The sequence below is a fragment of the Triticum urartu genome, chromosome 2A (assembly GCF_056163025.1).
Source record: "Triticum urartu cultivar PI428250 chromosome 2A, HENAU_Tu73, whole genome shotgun sequence".
Classification (NCBI taxonomy): domain Eukaryota; kingdom Viridiplantae; phylum Streptophyta; class Magnoliopsida; order Poales; family Poaceae; genus Triticum; species Triticum urartu.
In genome coordinates, this window is record NC_141874.1 from 477,124,735 (window position 1) to 477,134,331 (window position 9,597).

Genomic DNA, 9,597 nt, shown 5'->3' on the forward strand with positions numbered 1-9,597 from the left:
CCTTGGTCGTAAGTGTTCCTCTAGCACCAGAAAAAGGGGGCAGTGATCAGAGGCGGATGTTGACATTGCTTGAAGCAGACACTCCGGATGATCCAGCTCCCAATCCACCAAGACGAAAGCCCTATCAATTTTGGTCAACGTTGGCGCCTCCCTCTCATTACTCCATGTGAACCTCCGGCCATGTAGAAACAGCTCTTTGAGTGCACTGTCGTCTACGAATCTTTTGAACTTCCCCATCATTATCCTATCAATCCTATTGTTGTTCTTGTCCGAAGCTTGCATGATCAAATTAAAGTTGCCAATGACCAACCAGGGTCCCGGGCATAGCGACCTCCAATCAGCAAGTTCTCCCAGAAAAGCTATTTTCCGCGCATCTGTGTGCGGACCATATATGACTGATAGCCACCACGCATGTCCCTCTCTTGGTGACACAAAACCCGTGAGGAAGTTTGTGTCAAACGCGAAGTTCGTCAGCTGCACTTTAGAAGAGTCACATCCCACCATAATGCCACCCCTCGTCTCCGAAGCCGGTAAATAAGCAAACCAATCATAGGCTGGCCCTAAACATTGCATTATAGTGAATTGATCCACCCTCTCTAGTTTCGTCTCTAGGATACATATGATAGCCACCTGAACTGTGTCCACAAACTCCCTAAGAGTCTTTTTCTTATCCGGGCTATTGAGACCCCTAACGTTCCAACACACCAACTTCATCGCTGTGTATTGCATCGGAAAGGTAGGTCTCCGTGTCATCAACACCACCGGCCTAGGTAGACACCCAAGCCGTCTTCTCCATCTTGCCCGCCAGGTTAGACAGGACGATCTTCCCAAAAATGGCCGCAATCGCCTGCAATTGTTGCTCCTGGACCGGGGAGTCGAACATCTCCCTCAGCTGGCCTAGCGCATCCTTAGTTACCGCAAGGTCGTCATCCATGATCCTGAGTGCTTTGAGTAGAACTGTCTCTGCCGCCGTCGCTCTAGACTTCTTGCTATGGCCGATAGCCCCAGACGAATGCGTGTTGCGCCTTGGCATGAACGGGTCTTTCCTAGTGCGCAGTCCCCTGATCCCTTCTATCTCCTTGAGCAGCGGTGGTGCCAATCTCTTTAGCAAACCTGTGCAGAACGATTTGATGTTGCCCAGCGCGAGCGATTCTTTGTTTGTCAGGGATGCATCCGTGGTTTGCATAGCAAGTGAGTGGCTATGCACCACCAGCTCGTTACCCATCTGAGGTGTCGGCACATGTGATTGAACACCCAGCAGAGTACCTTCCATCTCCCTGGTCTCATGGCACGTCTCAACCTGTGCATGCACCCCTGACGTAGTCACATCCGCCACCACCAACAACTCTCGGTCCAGATCCACTGTGTGCGGCCCCGGTTGGCCCGTCGTCCCATCCGCGGTGTGCCCCACCAACCCAGACGAGGCGCTAATCAACTCCGGGACTGGAGCCCAACCTTCTGTGTGCTGCCCTTTTGTCAGGAAAACCATGTCCCCTCCAAGAATCTCATGTGGCCGCGCTAGCCTTGGTTCCTCCGAGCTCTCCAGTGGCACTTGACAGTCTAGCCGCAAAGAATCCGATGGGCACAGCTCCATGCACAAAGCCACCTGATCACCTTCCCATGGGCCCTCTAGTGTCGGCCTCTCCTCGTCCTCCACCATAGCTGTGGCCTGGCCCCCCTCCTTGTTTGTATCCTGAACCATCGGCCCCACCCGATCACCAGTCTGCCTAATCCCCTCAGATCCCGAGCCAAGTGTCAGCGTGACAGCCATGGCAAGCCGCGGATCAGCTTGGATCTCCGAGCTTTGCACTCCATCTGTCTCCTCCCTCGTAACTAACTGCTCCTGTCCGCCCATTGGCCCTTTCGAAATCCTGGTGGGCAGAACCGCACCAACCTCTTGACCAGCCGCCTGGGCCACCTTGGTCGTTGAGGGCCCCAGACTCATATGCGGTAATCTCCAATCAGATGGCCCCACCCTTCCTTCCAGAACCGCCAGGTAACTTTGACCTGTGCCCCCGCCGGCTCCGCCATTCGCCGGCGACTGCGGTCTGCGTCCGGCACCCCTGTTATCATGTATGCCATGCGACCAAGGCTGTACGACCCAATCGCCTCCCTGAAACAAACCGCCGGAGCTGTCTGGTAGCCCGCTCTGACTGCTCCCATCATTGGAGCCTGATGCTCGCCTTCACAGCTCAGGCGGGGAGAAATCTCTCATCCTCTCGATATGCATGAACGCAGGGTACTCAAGTAGCTGGAGAAAGGACGGCCGATGCGCCGCCGGGTTCATCAGCTCGCCATCTGGCTCCGGCACCCAGAGCCTACAAAACACTGGGACCTCGTTAGAGTCTATGCACCAAGCCCATAGCTTGAACAACGAAAGATCCTCCCTGCTGGCCATCTCCAGAGCCATGCTCTCAATCAGACACGCACTGCCCAAGATCTCTGCCGCTGTGTCCTGAGACCACGCATGCGATGACACTCCCTCAATCATGACGTCGACCTAAACGCGCATCAGCCTGGACATCGCCTGAGCTTGCCATAGCCATGGCTTGATGAACAGCTTCACGCCCAGATGCTTAATCAAAGGCACTGCCAAAGCCATGTTCCTGAACTGATGCGCCGCGAAAACCACCAAAAATCTTTCGGGTGAAACTGGTGGACCGAAAAACGAAACCTTGGAATGCCCAACTGTGCCGAGATCGCAACAACCGCCTCCTCATAGGACACCAGCGGCCTCGCTCCTCCCACATACATCACCACGGCGAGATGCAGCCGGCGTTCGAGATCATCCATGACCCCAGACCTCTGCAGCACGCTCTTCGAAAGGGCAGACAGAGGCGCAGATCCGGGCATCCAGGGGAGAGGGTTGGGCGCGACTGGTGAGAATGATGCCACCGGCGTGCTCTGCCCAGGCTCCATCAACCTCCTCTGGATGACCGGCCTCTGGCGTGGAAGCACCTCCCGTCTGGCAACCCGATCGATCACCACACGACGAAACTCTGTAGCAGAGATGGGGCTCCGCGGCTCCGTGCACTGCGACGAGACATGGCCTGCCCGGCCGCACCTGACGTAGAGTGGGTCGTTGGTGCAATCTTGCGCCGGTGCCCCTCCTCGAAGCACCTAGAACAGAGCTCATGGAGATCCCGCGGAATCTGTCGCATCTCAGAGGACGACGGGGACGCCGACCTGGCCGAAGCGCCGCTCGCCTGCTAGCACCGGAGCGCGCATCGTCTGTGCCACATGGCCTTGGGCGAGGGCCCCGGTCGGCGCCAACCCTCCATCTACGCCGGAGCTGCCACAGCCCCCTGGACACCAGCCACCGAGGACTCGCACGCTGACCCCGGGGACCCTGAGAGACCCATGCCCGGCACAATCGGCCGCACCCACTGCATAGCTGATGACACCGTAGGAGGGCTATGCGAACCAGAAGCCATGCTCGCTGGGAAGGAGAGGTGGACGCCGACGCCGGAGTGGCCGGCGGCGGGGGAAAGGTGGGCGACGGCTCCGGAGTGGAGGCCGCCGCAAGAGGCGAGAGGATAGGCCAACACAAATTCACCGAAAAAAGTGCGGCGCGAGAGTGACCTCAAGGGTGTACTATTTGACAATGTAAACATTACACGTGTATAAAGAGCTTCGTAGAGATGAAAATGTTCAAAAGGCTTCACTTAATCCTATTTTATACACGGAACATTTAGGGACAAAGCGAACCCTCAAACCACCCGCACCCGTCTAGACCGCGTGGTTCGGACATGTTTTGTCATCCAACACGACTTTGTATTTATCTGTCGGCCAGTCCAAGTGTCCTTTTTCTTGCAAACCGAAATCAAATAGGAGGCTTTGCGGGAATCTGGACATCCACGTGGCCAATCAAAACTCAAAAGCCACAACGTTTTCCACGTCCCAGTTGGGCACGAGAGCAGTTTAGATTCGTCCATTAATTACTCTGTATTAGAAGCGCATATTTCTTCCTTGCTCCGGCGTAGATTTCTTCCTTGTCTGTTAATTACTCCGCATTAAAGTGTAGATTTTTTACTCTGTTAATTACTTCGGACTAATTATCTTGTTGGATAAACAAAAGAGAGAAATCTCGCGCAGATGCATGCATGCATGCACGTCCACGACTAACTCTCCCATGAACTGTGGCAGCTAAAATTACAGGAGTGATTATTTTTCTATAATTGTACCTCAAATAGTAGAAGGCCGATTTAAATGACGGAAGGTTGATTTCTATTCCGCGGAAGGTTGATTCATGGAGTTAACTTTTTGACAATTATTAATAAAGGCGGATGGTTGCGGCGTCAGCTCATGCATCAGTGGCTGCAAACTGTTTCTCACCGGTCCGCGGACAGATATGATGTCCGTTTTGAGGGTCAGTGTTGGAGATGCCTTTATAACATCTACAACCGGACTTGACAAATCTGGCCCCTCAAACGCCCACGGACGTGCCCGGGTGCGTCCACGGGCACTGAATGGGAACTCCTCAGAAAACGGAATCCACATCCGAACACCTCAATTATCATATCTTAAATCCATACAAACTCATGCAACTATGTCGACGCACACACATCGTCTGGCTACTCCATCACACTACACTAAACATGTCATCGGACTATCAAAATTTGGCATGTTTGGCTATGGTGAAGTTCATCAACGGCTGCCCTTACCCTTACCGGCGCTCTTGCCATCCTTCTTGCGGAAGAACCGATCGAAGACGCAGTACGGATCGAGCCGGATCTGCTCGTCGCCGGAGTTATCCTCACCATCGATGTCCTTCTTCTACTCTCAGGCGAGGGCGTGCGTGTTCCTCGACTGCCGTTTCTTCACAATGAGGGCATAGATGGCTTCCTCCTCTGCGCCCCCCTGCGCTGCCACATTAATTGCCTCCGTTGCCGCCATTTCTGCCGCGATACGGGCCTCCTCTCCTTTCCACGGCGTGCCGCCTGTTCCCGGTGGGACTCATCGTCTGCCCGACCGATGATGGGGAAGGAGAGGTGTTTCGGCTACCGATACCTCGAGGATCCAGCACCAGAGGACCCGAGCGCCCGGTAAGCCGATGCTATGGAGTCGCTGTCGGTGTCAAAACCGACAGATCTCGGGTAGGGGGTCCCGAACTGTGCGTCTAAGGTGGATGGTAACAGGAGGCGGGGGACACAATGTTTACACAGGTTCGGGCCCTCTCGATGGAGGTAATACACTACTTCCTGCTTGATTGATCTTGATGATATGAGTATTACAAGAGTTGATCTACCACGAGATCGGAGAGGCTAAACCCTAGAAGCTAGCCTATGGTATGATTGTTGATGTCCTACGGACTAAAACCCTCCGGTTTATATAGACACCGGAGGGAGCTAGGGTTACACAGAGTCGGTTACAAGGGAGGAGATCTACATATCCGAATTCCCAAGCTTGCCTTCCACGCAAAGGAGAGTCCCAACCGGACACAGGACGAAGTCTTCAATCTTCTATCTTCATAGTCCAACTGTCCGGCCAAAGTATATAATCCGGCTGTCTGAGGACCCCCTAATCCAGGACTCCCTCAGTAGCCCCTGAACCAGGCTTCAATGACGATGAATCCGGCGCGCAGATTGTCTTCGGCATTGCAAGGCGGGTTCCTTCTCCAAATACTCCACAAAAGATTTTGAACACAAGGATTGTGTCCGGCTCTACAAAATAAATTCCACATACCACCGAAGAGAGTATATTATTCCACAAATCTAATCTACTGACAACTTTTCATAACGTGACATCACACCACGGCCCCGGTTATTATTCGAACCGTTTTTCTCAACCAGCTACTGCACATATTCTGAGGCAGTTTTCTTGGCACGTCTTGTCGAAGCAGAGATCGTGTCCCCTTATCACGGGATTCTCATCAATACGGGTGTGGGTAACCCAACCGCGCCATCAATCACGACGCTTGGGGAATAAGCGAGTTTTACCAGGCAAGTGGGGAGGCACGCAGTTTCTACCGCCCTTATAAAGGGATAAGGACTCCTCTTTTTTACCCACGCCTTTTTCCTCCCTGCCCATCCATTCTTGCGCACTCGAGCTCCATCGCCCAAGTTCGCATCTTCTCCGCAAAAACACTCCGAACATGTCCGGAGAGGGAGGCAAGTGGATGGCCTCCTCCGTCGCGGAGGAGAACATCACGAAGCTCTGGGAAGCCGGATACCTGGCCGCAGATATTGCACACCGGCTCCCAGGCGCGGGGCAGATCGTTCCTACCCCCGAGCCCCACGAAAGGGTTGCATTCCTTACCCATTTCGTCCACTGGTTGGGATTTCCCCTCCACCCATTTGTTCGCGGGCTCATGTTCTACTACGGGCTGGACTTCCATGATCTGGCCCCCAATTTCATCCTCAACATCTTGGCATTTATCGTCGTGTGTGAGGCCTTCCTCCGCATCAAGCCCCACTTGGGCCTGTGGCTGAAGACCTTCAATGTTAAACCGAAGGTGGTGGTCGGCCAGCAAGCGGAGTGCGGAGGCGCCATGGTGGGAAAAATGCCCAACGTCACCTGGCTCGAAGGCTCCTATGTGGAGACCGTAAATGGGTGGCAATCGGGGTGGTTCTACATCACCGAGCCGCGTGACATCAACTGGGCGGCGCCCCTCTCCGATCCGGCATCCCCATGCGGCTCACCTCCTGGAAAGAGAATGGCTTATCTTGGGGTTCATCGGTGGAGCTGACCGAACTCCAGAACTGTGTGAAAAACATGATAAGCAAGAAAATCAAGCTTGTCAACGTGGTCCAGGTCATGCTCTTCCGCCGGATCCTCCCGTGTCAAAGACGGGAATTCAATATGTGGGAGTTCGACTCGGCAAGGCACCAGATGCTGCGAGAGCTCTTCGACACGACGCATCAGGACATCTGGAGGGTGTTGTTCAAGTCTGCCGAGGTACCTCCTTCTCTTACCGAAGACCGCGGACTCGGCGCAAAGCGCCCTGCTAATTCGGTAAGCTCCTTATATCTCATAAGGCATTTCTTTCCCCAGTATAATTATGTGAGGGATCTAAGCCTTCACATTATTTGATAGGAATGGGTCGCGACAACGGAGCGGATCGACTGTCCAGCCCCACTGCCCGAAGATCCAACAAGTACTCTCCTGACAGAGATGCTGGTTCCGATGCCCTATGAGGCACCGGAGAACAAGGCCAAGAAGAAGGCCGCGGGGACCAGGAAAGGTCTCCGACGCAAGGTTGTATCGGAATCGTGGTCCGATAACACCAAGATGCCCTCCTCCCACGAAGACGAGGAGGAGGAAGAGGAAAATTCTCCCCATCCAGCCGGGGGGGGGGGGATAAGAAAAGGAAGGCCGCCCCATCCGGGGAGGCCTAAGGGTCCAAGAAGGGAAGAACCCTCCTTCCGGACCGTTCCACCACAGCCGCGTTCAACGACGTGGAGTGGTTGCCCAGGGACAAGCCCCTGGCAAAGTCGTAAGCATCCGGATACCATAACAGCTCTGGTATATTTCGTTTTATTGTTTCTTATCATGCCGAACATGATCATGCAGCCCACCCAAGGATCGTCTCGACGCATCCTCTTCGGATGGGTCTCTAGGCCTGTCGGAGATGAACAGTGATTCGCTCCCAACCGCTGATGTCTACTACACAACCTTCTTCTTGTAGACGTTGTTGGGCCTCCAAGTGCAGAGGTTTGTAGGATAGTAGCAAATTTCCCTCAAGTGGATGACCTAAGGTTGATCAATCCGTAGGAGGCGTAGGATGGAGATGGTCTCTCTCAAGCAACCCTGCAACCAAATAACAAAGAGTCTCTCGTGTCCCCAACACACCCAATACAATGGTAAATTGTATAGGTGCACTAGTTCGGCAAAGAGATGGTGATACAAGTGCAATATGGATAGTAGATAATGGTTTTTGTAATCTGAAATAATAAAAACAGCAAGGTAGCAAGTGATAGAAGTGAGCGTAAACGGTATTGCAATGATGGTAAACAAGGCCTAGGGTTCATACTTTCACTAGTATAAGTTCCCTCAACAATACTAACATAATTGGATCACATAACTATCCCTCAACATGCAACAAAGAGTCACTTCAAAGTCACTAATAGCGGAGAACGAACGAAGAGATTATGGTAGGGTACGAAACCACCTCAAAGTTATTCTTTCCAATCAATCCGTTGGGCTATTCCTATAAGTGTCACAAATAGCCCTAGAGTTCGTACTAGAATAACACCTTAAGACACAAATCAACCAAAACCCTAATGTCACCTATATACTCCAATGTCACCTCAAGTATCCGTGGGTATGATTATACGAAATGCGTCACACAATTTTAGATTCATCTATTCAACGAACACAAAGGACCTCAAAGAGTGCCCCAAAGTTCTACTGGAGAATCACGACGAAAATGTGTGCCAACCCCTATGCATAGGTTCATGGGCGGAACCCGCAAGTTGATCACCAAAACATACATCAAGTGAATCACGTGATATCCCATTGTCACCACAGATATCCATGACAAGACATACATCAAGTGTTCTCAAATCTTTAAAGACTCAATCCAATAAGATTACTCCAAAGGGGAAACTCAATTCATTACAAGAGAGAAGAGGGGGAGGAGAAACATAAGATCCAACTATAATAGCAAAGCTTGCGATACATCAAGATCGTAACATCTCAAGAACACGAGAGAGAGATCAAACACATAGCTACTGGTACATACCCTCAGCCCCGAGGGAGAACTACTCCCTCCTCGTCATGGAGAGCACCGAGATGATGAAGATGGCCACCGGAGAAGGATTGCCCCCTCCGGCAGGGTGTCGGAACGGGTCTAGATTGGTTTTCGGTGGCTACGAAGGCTTCTGGCGGTGGAACTCCTGATCTATGTTGTGTTTTGGAAGTTTTTAGGGTACGTGGATATATATGGGTGCAGGGAGGACGTCGGAGGAGCCACGGGGGCCCCACGAGACAGGGGGGCGCGCCCTAGGGGGGGCGCCCCCACCCTCATGAGCACCTCGTGTCTCCCCTGACGCGGGGTCCAAGTCCATCAGGTGTGTTTCCTTCCAAAAATAACTTCTCCAGTTGATTTCGTTCCGTTTCGACTCCGTCTGATATTCCTTTTCTTCGAAACACTGAAATAGGCATAAAACAGCAAATCTGGGCTGGGCCTCCGGTTAATAGGTTAGTCCCAAAAGTAATATAAAAGTGGAAAATAAAGCCTAATATTGCCTAAAACAGTAGATAATATAGCATGGAGCAATCAAAAATTATAGATACGTTGGAGACGTATCAAGCATCCCCAAGTTTAATTCCTGCTCGTCCTCGAGTAGGTAAATGATAAAAAAGATAATTTTTGATGTGGAATGCTAGTTGGAATAATTTCAATGTAATTCTTCTTAATTGTGATATGAATATTCAGATCCATAAGATTCAAGACAAAAGTTCATATTGACATAGAAAATAATAATACTTCAAGCATACTAACAAAGCAATTATGTCTTCTCAAAATAACACGGCCAAAGAAGGCTATCCCTACAAAATCATATAGTCTGGCTATGCTCCATCTTCACCACACAAAATATTTAAATCATGCACAACCCCGATGACAAGCCAAGCAATTGTTTCATACTTTTGATG

At 51.8% G+C, this 9,597-nt stretch overlaps 1 pseudogene; it reads right to left on the minus strand.

Moving 5' to 3' along the window:
- Positions 1–535: 535 nt before the first annotated feature.
- On the minus strand, positions 536–3,562 carry LOC125537668 (uncharacterized; annotated as a pseudogene).
- Between the last annotated feature and the right edge of the window lie 6,035 nt (positions 3,563–9,597).